The sequence below is a fragment of the Amblyomma mixtum genome, chromosome 3 (genome assembly GCF_055824585.1).
Source record: "Amblyomma mixtum isolate Tamu chromosome 3, ASM5582458v1, whole genome shotgun sequence".
Lineage (NCBI taxonomy): Eukaryota > Metazoa > Arthropoda > Arachnida > Ixodida > Ixodidae > Amblyomma > Amblyomma mixtum.
In genome coordinates this window covers 389,484,964-389,497,391 of record NC_143014.1, presented here as the reverse complement: position 1 = coordinate 389,497,391, position 12,428 = coordinate 389,484,964, and the positions used below count along the sequence as shown (strand labels likewise).

Sequence of the window (12,428 nt, the reverse complement as noted above, 5' to 3'; positions counted from 1 at the left end):
ACTGTTCTCTAATGGTAGAATGAAAAATTCAGACGCTGTCTGGAAAGTTGTTAATAACTTGTTACATCGCAATACGAAAAATGCGCCACCTCAACGAATAATCTATAAGGGCTCTCAATTATCCGGTCAGGCTCTTGCTGACATTTTTAACAGCAATTTTTTAACTACCCATTTACCTATGACGCATCTACCAGAAGTTCCTTCATCTTGTAGCCCTTTCGAAAGCCTTTTCCTTGAGCCCACCAATGAGACCGAAGTATGTACAACCTTTATGAATTTAAATAATAGCAAAGCCTTAGATGTTGACAATATTCAGATAAAACCAGTCAAATATGTACTATGCTTTATTGCACCCGTGCTTGCATACGTCTTCAATTTGGTAATTGAAACGGGAGTTTACCCGGAAAAAATGAAGAAAGCAAGAGTGACAGTTCTGTTCAAAGGTGGAGATAAAGATACAGTGTCCAATTATAGACCAATATCTGTGATTAAAGTCTTTTCAAAGGGCTTGGAAAAAGTAATCAAACTTTTTTACTGTAAAACAAATCCGGTCTGAGGCTCAATTTGGCTTTCGAAAGGGCAAGTCAACAGAATTAGCACTGTTATCACTGAAGGAATGTGTCCTGCAAAACATTGAAGCGGGTATTCACACTGTCGTAATTCATTGATTTTAGTAAGGCTTTCGATTCCATAAACCATGAAATTTTAACACATAAACTTTCTCAAAACGGACTCCGTGGAACACTTTTAGACCTGATCAAATCATACCTACAAAACCGAAAACTGTCCGTTTATATCGACAAGCATCAGTCTTCTTTTCTGGCGGTACAAAATGGTGTGCCTCAAGGCAGCATTCTGGGCCCGTTGCTTTTTAACATCTATATAAATGACATTGTGCACATTCATGATAAAGCGAAATTTATCATATACGCCGATGATAGCAGTATACTTATATCTGGTGTAAGGGATCGGTAGTATACGCGGGGTCATCGGAACGCGGCTGGGGGGGCTCAAAGCGAAGCGTCTCCTTTCTTGGAACGCGGCCGCTCGCGAACGCGCCGGCAAGTACGGGTGTCCCCCCACCCTGCGGAACCGATTCGCACAAGTGGTGGCACGAATGTGTATTTGTGTTTGTTTTTATTTTGTGGTGGAGAGGGTGATTTACCCTACAGTAGTTGGAGGGCTGGCCAGGCTCTCGATAAACAAATCATGTGAACATTGTAACATGATTGGAAGCCACCAAATGTGGGCCGGGCCTTTAGGGCTTTAAAACCGGGCCCCGGAGCTGGAAGCGGGGTTCTGCGTTAAGGTGAGATGCTACGCATCTTCGGCTACGCCGAGTAGGGGCCTCCCCTAGTATTAGCCAGTTCCACCCTTTTAGTTGTTTGTCTTTTTGCCGTTGTATCTAACTTGTATATCCTGTAAATATTTCTATATAAATCTTCAGTTATTGCCTTTTTTATCCCTGCATCTCAACTGATCACAAGACCGTCTCTGACGGGGCACCCCTGGTGCAGAGATCAAGCTTCAGTCTTCGAGTTAATCAGACCGTCTCTGGCGGGGCACCTCTGGTGCAAAGAAGAAGAAGAACCTGATCTTTACTGGCGCAGTCGACAGGATCCTGCGGCCATCGGAAGACGGCGCAGGAAGAAGATTGAACGCAGGGAGAAAGGCGACGGTCAGGCAACAGCAGCGTTCGAAAAAGGACCTGCGGAGAGACGGCGGCAAGGACCACGGCAGCAGTCCGGCGACGCGGGACTGCATTCGGTCAAGGGAAGCAGCGCGTCGAGGGCTTGACGGTCACCGGCGGGTCGCAGCAAGTGACAACGTGCAAAGGACCAGCGGCGTGCGACAGCTCATCGCAGCGTCCGGTGAAAGTGGCGGTGGACTGCGACGCTAAGGAGCTGGCAATGCGGATCGACGCATCGAAACTGTGAGTTTCCTTCGTCGCATTGTTAGCGTCCCTGTGCATGTGTTGGAGCCGGTAGGACAGTTGAGGAGTACAGACGGCGGTATGGAGGGCTATCCAAGCCGGCCCTCACTCGATGTGAGGTACCAAGTGGAATTAGCGAAGGCGCGCTTAACGTACTTTCAAGCTGAACTTGCGAAAGTGAATGGAGGAAAGGCGCCGCTGTGCGAGGAAAAACCTCAGGATGTTAAGTGCGTCTTGGAGGTATTAGAAGCAAGGCGCCAGCAGCTAGAGCTCGAGCTGGCTAAGCTCAAAGAATCTAGGAGAGCTAGTCAAATAGCCAGGGAGAACTGCTCCGAGTCCCGAGCGGAGAGGCCGCCAGTGCTGGAAGGCAAAGGCATATGGCTGTCAAGCACAGGTGAGGAAAACAGCCAGGCAGAAGTAAAAAGTGAGCCCGATTTCTGCGAAGCTGGAGTCGCAGTTCAAGAAAGCAGCCTGATGGAACGCAGCGTCGCGGTGTTAGAGGCGGTGAACACGCACCCCGACGATCCAGCTGCACAGGTTAGCTCTACCCCAGATAAGACCAGGGACGAGGGCGCGAGTTCCGGAATAAAAACTCGGTCTCAGGCAAGTTGCGAAAAAGAGCAGTTGGTCCAGCGTGAAACGACCAGTGAAGACAGACGCCAGATCGGCGAGCGAGTGAAAGAAGGAAGTCTAGCGTTGCCGCAGCGGCACACTGTGTCAGGCATAGGGCATAAAGTGTCCCGTAGCGCTATTGACGCCAGGAACCTTCCATCCGAGGCAAATAACGAAGGTTCGCCTGATGTGCCGACTGGACCGAGCGCCGCGCAGTTGTTGAACGCACCCGGCGGGTGTCCCACCAGGTCCTTCGAGGACAATGAAATGTGTGGCGAGTTGCCACAAAACAAATTCGGATCAAGCGACTGCGAGGGAGCTCATGCAGCCTCAGACTATGCCACGAAGCCGGCAAGCGCCGATCAAGCGCGGAGCGGCAATTTCAAGGTTTGCCCGTGCAGTAAAGGTCAAAATGGCTCCAAGCGAGGCAGAGTAACAGGAGGCAGGTGCGTGGCTTTCGCGGTGGAAGTCGGCGCGGGGAACAGTATGTCCCGTGCTGCAGAACGCCAAATCACGTGTGGCAAAAGTGGCCGCACTGATATGATTAGGCTGGACAGGGACCATGTTCCTCACGCAGTACGCGTTTCGAACCGGCGCGCCGGAGAAAGCTTGCCCTCAAGTGCGTCGCGTGCTGAAGTATTTGGACTTATCGAGGATCAGGACGTTGTTTTTGATCCTGGAGGGCAGCAATTGATGAATTCTTGCCCCGCTGTGGCATTGGCCTAATGAGCGTAGTAGCCATTGGGCGTTGATCGTATCGATTGAGACCTGTGTTGGCTCGAAACGCACACAGGGACGCTCGGTGCGACTAAGGAGGCTCACGTGGCCACTTACGGACGTCGTGCGAGTGCTACTGAACGCTCCAGTTGCGAGTGCCTGTGTGTGTGTGTGTGTGTGCTCGTTCGCGAGCAGGACGAGGGTGTCTACTTGGAGGTGGTGAACTGGGTGCAACGCACCAACTTGGACGCTGTGTTACGGCGCACGGCAGGCATGCCACTGTGTGCATTTAAGTGTGCATTTTGCGTAATGTGTTGGTGCCCGTGTGCATTTTTTTGTTTTTGGTTTTGTTGGTGCAACTGGTCGCAGCGCGACAGCTTGGACTTCGGTCAATAAGCTGGATTTAAATGTGTGAAACGCGCGTTTGAATGCATACGTTTTTTTTATGTTATGTCACCAGAAGGGTGGTTTCGTGTCAGACACCGATCCCTTTTGTTTGTAATTCTAAAAGTGCCATTTGGGCCCTTTGTAGAATCTTGGGAAGGGCGTGTAAGGGATCGGTAGTATACGCGGGGTCATCGGAACGCGGCTGGGGGGGCTCAAAGTGAAGTGTCTCCTTTCTTGGAACGCGGCCGCTCGCGAACGCGCCGGCAAGTACGGGTGTCCCCCCACCCCGCAGAACCGATTCGCACAAGTGCTGGCACGAATGTGTATTTGTGTTTGTTTTTATTTTGTGGTGGAGAGGGTGATTTACCCTACAGTAGTTGGAGGGCTGGCCAGGCTCTCGATAAACCAATCATGTGAACATTGTAACATGATTGGAAGCCACCAAATGTGGGCCGGGCCTTTAGGGCTTTAAAACCGGGCCCCGGAGCTGGAAGCGGGGTTCTGAGCTAAGGTGAGATGCTACGCATCTTCGGCCATGCCGAGTAGGGGCCTCCCCTTGTATTAGCCAGTTCCGCCTTTTGGTTGTTTGTCCTTTTGCCGTTTAATTTGTCTGGAGTGTCTAAACTTCTATACGCTGTAAAGATCTGTACATAAATCTTCAGTTATTCCCTTTTTTTATCCCTGCATCTCAACTGATCACAAGACCGTCTCTGACGGGGCACCCCTGGTGCGAAGAAATAAGCTTCAGTCTTCGAGTTACCAACCGTCTCTGGCGGGGCACCTCTGGTGCAAAGAAGAAGAAGAAGAACCTGATCTTTACTTCTGGTCACGACATAAACAAGTTAATAAAAGAGTGCAATGTAATCCTTACGAAACTAGAAAACTGGTCCTCTTCTAATTGCCTCCAAATAAACCCTACAAAGACTAAAATAATAATTTTCCGTGCAAGGAACAAGCCATTCGAACTACAACGCGCTCCTAAATACGCAGGCCAAGAAATTAAAATTGTTGACAACCACAAAATCCTTGGAGTTACTTTCCCGTCGCATCTCAGCTGGGATCAGCATGTGGGAAATATTTGTAAAAAGCTCTCTTCAGTAGCAGGTGTTCTATCACGATGTCGATGGCTTCTTCCCACTCACGTGAAAATTCAAATTTATCATGCTCTTTTTGGTTCCATTTTGAATTACTGTAACTCTGTTTGGGCAACCACCACAAAAACAAATGTGATAAAAATACAGGTTCTGCAGAAGAAAATGATCCCTTACACTGCAAACCTTCCTTATCTCTGTCCATCACGAAGTGCCTTTATTAATTATAAAATAATTCGTTTTGAACATATGTATGTTTTTCGAATTTTGAGGTTTTTTTACCATTCTTCTCCTGCTTATAGAGATTTCCTCGTACATACTGCCCATTTAAGGACCACTTCGAATCGAACCCACACCCGAAACACTGATCCCTGGTATACTCCATATTTTCGAAATAATTATAAACTTCAAACGCTTGAACACAATTTACCGACCACTCTTAATAAGTACAAAGTTTTGGCTAGTGTTAAACAAAGTGAGTTAAAAATGTATTGTGTTAACATATAGCCAGGTTGCATTTTCTGTGCCTCTGTTTGTCTGCCGGTGCCATGTATGCACAATAAGTGTTTTTTTTTTGGGGGGGGGGGAGGGTCCTCTCTTTGTTTTCGTGCGTCTGTAAACTGCCATTGTTTTCATTGTATTGAATCAATATGTCACTTGCTTCATTGTGTTTGTTTGTTCTAACCTATATATCTTTGTAAACCTTTTTTTTTGCGTTCTGTCGTGTACTGCCATTTCAGGTGCTTGGGCCCCGTCAAGCTGCTTTTTAGCAGCTTTTAGCCCTTGCATCTCTCTTGGATGTAACTTACATTCTCGAAGAATAAAGCGAAATGAAATAAAATAATGCTAGTATAAATTAAAACCCGGACAGCGGACAGCCTTGAGAGACGCCGCTGCCAACATCAAATGCGGAACTGTCTGCACCATTGAAACCTCTGAAACAGTTTATTTATTGCTTATACGGTACTATTCACATTGTCACAGCTTCCATTGGGGAATGTTAGCGCCATGCGAGTGTCCAGCTCCCCTCTCCGGGATTGGCCTCGGGAAGCTCCTCGAGCATGTTGTGTTCGCGAGACTCACAAGTCACATGGCAGACAACAATCTTTACTAGCATAGCATGGTGGTATTTCGCCCCCATCTATCCGCACAAAACGCCATGCTGCAACTCACACACGACATTTTCGACCCGCTTCGTCCAGGTCACACCAAGGCAGTCTTAGCTTTGGATCTCTCCCAAGCTTTTTATCGCATTGAACATCAGGACTCGCCCGATGCACCCCCACCCCGTCAAGTGGAGCTGATATGGGTGCCTGCGCACTCCGGGAATCCCGGAAACGAGGCCGCCTTCCTTTTAGCCCGAGGTTCTTTAAACCGGGAACAGGTGGCCTCGGATCGGGGATTCGCGAAGGAGCGCATGCTCTCATTCAGCGAGCTGACGCGCGCATACAGAGCCTCACGCCAGCTCTACCCCCCGCCCCACCCCTCCCTAGATAACAAACACGCAACACTCTGGCGCAGACTACAAACACACACTCTCCCCTCACCTCTTACCCTAGCTCAATATCATCCCTCCTTTCCCACTCCGCCGCCGCGGTGGCTCAGTGGCTATGGTGCTCGGCTGCTGACCCAAAAGACGCGGGTTCGGTCCCGGCCGCGGCGGCTAGAATTTCTTTGGAGGAGAAATTCTTGAGGCCCGTGTACTTTGCGATGTCAGTGCACGTTAAAGAACCCCAGGTGGTCGAAATTTCCGGAGCCCTCCACTACGGCGTCTCTCATAGCCTTAGTCGCTTTGGGACGTTAAACCGCATAAACTAACTAAACCTTCCCCACTCCGGCATGCGCCCTATGCCCAGAACCCTTCGCCTCTTCCCTCCCCATCCTTTCCCTCTGCTCGGCGGACCGTCCACCACGGGACCTAGAGAACCTCAAGACCTGGGAGGACTGGGAGACCCTTCTGCGCTCGGAGCACCCGGCCGTGCAGACCATCGCCACCGCCAGGGCTGCCAGTGTTATGGACCTTAGGAACATGAACACTAGAGTGCCGTGGGGTAGTGCGGCGACCCTGGGGCGTGTCCCGAATTCCTCTTACCATAAAGTTTTCCTCTCCCCCCCCCCTCCGCATCTCGTACGAGCGGAAGCAAACAATGCTTTGCAATTAGCTGACATAACCATGGGAGCTCCCCTGCGTGCTTTCCTAGCTCGTCTTGGAGTCCGCGAAATGCGCCGCCTCTGAACAGTAAGCTGATACGCCTGCAATTTTAAGAGACCTTGATCTCTCCTGTCTTTTGGATCAAGATGGCCAGCATTGGTGCGAGTATTTGGTTTCACTGCATTCAGGAGACAAGGTCTGCATCGAAATGCTTTCAAAGCCAGTGTTTGATTTCTGCTACAGCAGGAGTCATCTTTTGTCACCCACGAAGGTAAGCTGAAACAATTCAAATTTCTCCTCCGTTCTTTGTTTCATAACTAGCAAGCGACCACTCAGGAACACTAATAAGAATAGATTTCCAAGTTTTCTCCAAGATCATCTAATAAAGTGTTACAATACATGTTTTGGTTACAGTTTTAGCACAGTGATTTCCTCTCACCTTATTACACTTCCCGCGCCTACTCGCGCACATCGCAAGAGGAGGAAAAGCATAAGACCATTTATAAAGAAAAGGCGTGATAGCAGCCACGTCTAGACACCAGCATAAGAAAAAAGTGGTGCTGATTAAAGGAAAGGTGCAGTCTTACTTCCAAGTGGACACCTTGCCTTGAGGGAAGGGATGAAGGAGGGAGTGAAAGAAAGAAGAGAGAATGAGGAGCCATAAGGTCTGTTCGATTTAGCTTGCACTGCCTGAACTAGTCCTGGGCAGTACAGAGAAAGCGCTGCACTCATGCAGCGCTGAAGGCAACGCCAGTGTTCGTTTCGACCTTCGAGCTTTATACCCAACCAACTTGAGATTCTTCTCTGGAGGTCTTGCTGAATAAATAATTATCTGCGGTTCAAATACTCTTGCACCACCTTAGAAAGCGAAGGCTCTGGCGTATCGCGCAACTATACGCGGCTTGGCGTTTGTAACGTCTGTGGCGTCTGTAGCTCGCCCACCCTGCCTCTCTGGCAGGTGGTAGTTATTGGTAGATGACGAGAGTTTGCTCATCGAATGAACACTGCGGATTATTGCTGCAGTGCCACGTGTCTGCCACAAGGTTGTCAGCGGTAACGCAGAGATGCAGCCCACATCTCTCTGTCATCACCCCAAGTACCTCAAAGCGCGATTCAGGAGTCCGCTGACCCATGGAGCTAGTTGTGCGCACTTCCTCTCCTTAAAATCATCGAAGTCTAAAACGTTGTCAACGCCAACGCCAATGTACACAATGAACGCCGACGGATTATGGCTTCAGTGCCCCGTTTCTGCCACAACGTTGTCAATTCCACCGTATGCAGCGCACATCAATCACTACCTACACGTAGCTTAAACATGACTGAGGTGCCCACTCTCCCAGGGGGCCAGTTATACGCCTTTCCTTTGCTTTCAAGCTCCCGCTCCACAACAGTTTCGAAGTTTAAAGCACGACTAAGGTATCCACTCTTCCAGGGGGCCAATTACGCGCTTTTCCTTCGCTTTCCAAGTTCCCGCTCATTCTTTTGCTTTTTCTGAAGGTCAAATTAGGTGAGTTCTCCAGGCGTGGTTGCCTTGGCTTTATCCAGCGTAGTGAATCTTTCGCTTCAATATTGCAGGGCGGATGTGCAGGAATAATGCACCGCTAAATGCCCTATTAAACTGTTTACATTCACACATAGCAGTATTAACTCTTAAAAGCAAATGTACCAGCTATGGCTTTGTGATTAAGAGATTATTGCACAGTTTAATGACAATTAACCTGATGTGAGAGCTACTTACGAATTTCAGTGTAAATATATTCCCCGAAGGCATTTCTAGCAAAGTAGCAGGTACAGTGCCTACAGATGGGAGTAGATGGGTATAGTGTTTGAAGTCGGCATGGCGTTTTTTTTTACCTCGTGTTCGTCTTTTTCTGAATGTTTTGAGAAAAAATTATTAACATCATGGCGCTAACCGCCACCAGTGCTTTAGCGGGATTGAAGTTTAGCAGCTTAACCAAAACGATGGTTGACACTGCTGTGAACTAAGCGCAGAAAGACGTCGGACACACACGATACTGGTGTTCGATGCCTACTTGCACATTATTCACATCATGCATCACTAGGTATGGCCCATGCCACCCTTGGCAATAATGGCTTAATTGCCGCGAAAGCTGTAATTCAGTGAGACTTGTTTCTGACAAATCCGGTATTTAATTGAAAAAGAGTATGAAAGAAAATCAGCAACACAGTCAAGAAAAAAAACGTCTAGGTAATAACAGAGGGTGAAGGAAATTACGCAAGAAATTGGAGAATTTAGGATAACATTTACGCGTTCAGACCATATACAGGGTGTTTCACCTAAGACTTTCTGCAATTTTTAAAAATAAGCTATTTGAATTAGATGCGCGCTTTTTCTGGCATAGCATTGTCAGTGGTGTAGTACATCATAATGCAGCTAAGCCGTGCTAACTACCAGGGTTGTTAACCAATATTTAATAGTTAACTTTTAAACTATTACTGTTGGGCTCCTTAATTATTGAGAGGCATGTAGCCCACCGTAAGTGATGTGCATACCCGTTTTTAGAATTTCGAGAACGCGATAATCCTCGGCGCTGCGGCCCAACAAATTTTGGCTTTTTCGACGAGTTACGTGCACTGGAGAGGTTGCTTTGCCTGCAAGCTTCTCAAACCGCATGTATTTTGGCGCGATGTAGGCGAAATTTGTTGGGCCACAGCGCCGAGGATAATCGCGTTTTCGAACTTCTAAAAAGTGATATGGGCATTACTTACGGTGGGCTACATGCCTCTCATTAATTAAGGAGCCTAACGGTAATAGATTAAAAGTTAACTATTAAATATTGGTTAACAAGCCTGCTAGTTAGCACGTCTTAGGTGCATTATGATGTACTACACCACTGACAATGCTATGCCAGAAAAAGCGCGCATCTAATTCAAATAGCCTATTTTTAAAAATTGCAGAAAGTCTTAGGTGAAACACCCTGTATATAAAATAGTCTATAAACCTAAAGCGCAAGAAAAGTCTAATAATTATGAAAGGCGGCATGTAGACGAGGTCCACCATTGGTAGGGGTCCTGTGACGTCCGAAAACTATTGTGCTTGAAGTGCTGCGGGTAAGTCCCACGTTCAGCTTCAAGTACATAATCTCCCAACCAGTGCTGCTATGCGTCCTACAGCCTCCCCAGGTGTCTCCGACGACATGCTGCATTTCGACTGCGCCGACCGCACCCTGGACGACGTGTGGTAGGACGACACAGGGGCAGCTGCCACCAGCGGAGCAGACCCACCGGCAGCCAGGTCTGTGTCGTTGTGGCGTGGTAGAGTGCCAGCATGGAACAGAAGCAGGCCTCGGTCGAAGAGGTGCTCCGCTTCTTCGGGCACCTGGAGGCCGGGGTCTCTCGCAAGTGGATGGTCGCGAGAAGCAGCGTGGCAGGGGACGCCTGAATCGCGCTCATAGGTACGTCGGGTGATGAGAGAGAGATGTGGGCTGCGTGCGTTTGCATTGAGAACTGTTTGCCAGAAAAGCCGCACTGAAGCCATGAGCCTTCGGCGTTCATTGTGTTCATTGGCATTGGCGTTGGCAGCGTTTTACACTGCGATGATTTTAAGGAAAGTAAGTGCGCGTAACTCACTCCCTTAGTCAGGGGACGCCTGAATCGCGCTCACAGGTACGTGGGGCTATGAGAGAGAGATGTTGTCTGCATGCGTTTGCATTGAGAACTGTGAGCCACAAAAGCCGCAGTGAAGCCATGAGCCGTTGGCGTTCATTGTGTTCATTGGCATTGGCGTTGGCAGCGTTTTACACTGCGATGATTTTAAGGAAAGGAAGTGCGCGTAACTCACTCCCTTAGTCAGGGGACGCCTTAATCGCGCTCACAGGTACGTGGGGCTATGAGAGAGAGAGATGTGGGCTGCGTGCGTTTGCATTGAGAACTGTGAGCCAGAAAACCCGCACTGAAGCCATGAGCCGTCGGCGTTCATTGTGTTCATTGCCAATGGCGTTGGCAGCGTTTCACACTGCGATGATTTTAAGGAAATGAAGTACGCGTAACTCACTCCCTTAGTCAGGGGATGCCTGAATCGCGCTCACAGGTACGTGGGGCTATGAGAGAGAGATGTTGTCTGCATGCGTTTGCATTGAGAACTGTGAGCCACAAAAGCCGCAGTGAAGCCATGAGCCGTTGGCGTTCATTGTGTTCATTGGCATTGGCGTTGGCAGCGTTTTACACTGCGATGATTTTAAGGAAAGGAAGTGCGCGTAACTCACTCCCTTAGTCAGGGGACGCCTTAATCGCGCTCACAGGTACGTGGGGCTATGAGAGAGAGATGTGGGCTGCATGCGCTTGCATTGAGAAGAGTGAGCCAGAAAAGCCGCAGTGAAGCCATGAGCCGTCGGCGTTCATTGTGTTCATTGGCATTGGCGTTGGCAGCGTTTTACACTGCGTTTTACAGCGTTTTACACTTCGGCTGCGGTGGTGGCAGACAGCGGTTCGTAGCCTAATTGCTCCGTACAACTGGTTGCAGGTTGCAGACTGCGCGACGGATTTCTCCTTCGCCTGGAATTCCCAAGACTGTGGGACCTGCAGTAACCTTCATTGAACTGATCGGCTGTGGATGCACGGCATTTCGTTTCCTCAAGCAACTACCGCTGCTAGCGTCACCAGGCTGCTATCACCGGAATGATTTGTGCCGCTCCTGTCACGCCCACTGCTCGTCACTTCGGCTGCGGTGGTGGCAGACAGCGGTTCGCAGCCTAATTGCTCCGTACAACTGGTTGCAGGTTGCAGACTGCGCGACGGATTTCTCCTTCGCCTGGAATTCCCAAGACTGTGGGACCTGCAGTAACCTTCATTGAACTGATCGGCTGTGGATGCACGGCATTTCGTTTCCTCAAGCAACTACCGCTGCTAGCGTCACCAGGCTGCTATCACCGGAATGATTTGTGCCGCTCCTGTCACGCCCACTGCTCGTCACTTCGGCTGCGGTGGTGGCAGACAGCGGTTCGCAGCCTAATTGCTCCGTACAACTGGTTGCAGGTTGGTGCTTCCGCCTTTACATTTTTAGTCATGGTCTTACCCTGCTGCCACCGCTGCCGAAAGTGTCTTGCTTTGTGCTGTGCCTTTTTTTACTTGTTGGCCCGTGTTAGATAAGACATGGCTGGCCGCGATAAAATATGTGCGGCATGTTCGAAAGCAATTCCAGCCAAAGGCCGTGTAATGGAATGCTCTGAATGTAGCAACTTGTTATACCTAGGAAAATGTTCAGGGGTGTCTGAGGCTGCTGCGAAGGGAAAGGCTGAGGCTTTTTTCGAGGTCTGGAAATGTGGCACATGCTATTCGTCACGCTTGAGAGGGGCGGGAGGCGGCAAGGAGGGAGACGAAGTCAATATACCTGTCATTCTCAGTGCTATCCTTGCGAGACTTGAGAAACTTGAACATCTTCCAGAAAAAGTTGACAATATTGACAAGTCGATCAATATGATGTCAGAGATATATGATGAAGTGTTAACAACAATGGCTAGACAAGAGGCAGAGATTAAGGAACTTCGAAAGCGAGTTGTTGTCCTTGAAAGTTGTA

The 12,428-nt window shown here is 49.0% G+C and overlaps 1 long non-coding RNA gene across 1 annotated transcript in view; it reads left to right on the top strand.

Annotated features, from left to right (window-relative positions):
* The window catches only part of LOC149357148 (uncharacterized), a 57,651-nt gene extending 45,571 nt beyond the window's left edge, over window positions 1–12,080 (top strand). Inside the window, exon 3 of the long non-coding RNA XR_016291786.1 lies at window positions 11,376–12,080. This is a non-coding gene — a long non-coding RNA (uncharacterized LOC149357148). The remainder of the gene's footprint in view (window positions 1–11,375) is intronic.
* Window positions 12,081–12,428: the final 348 nt, after the last annotated feature.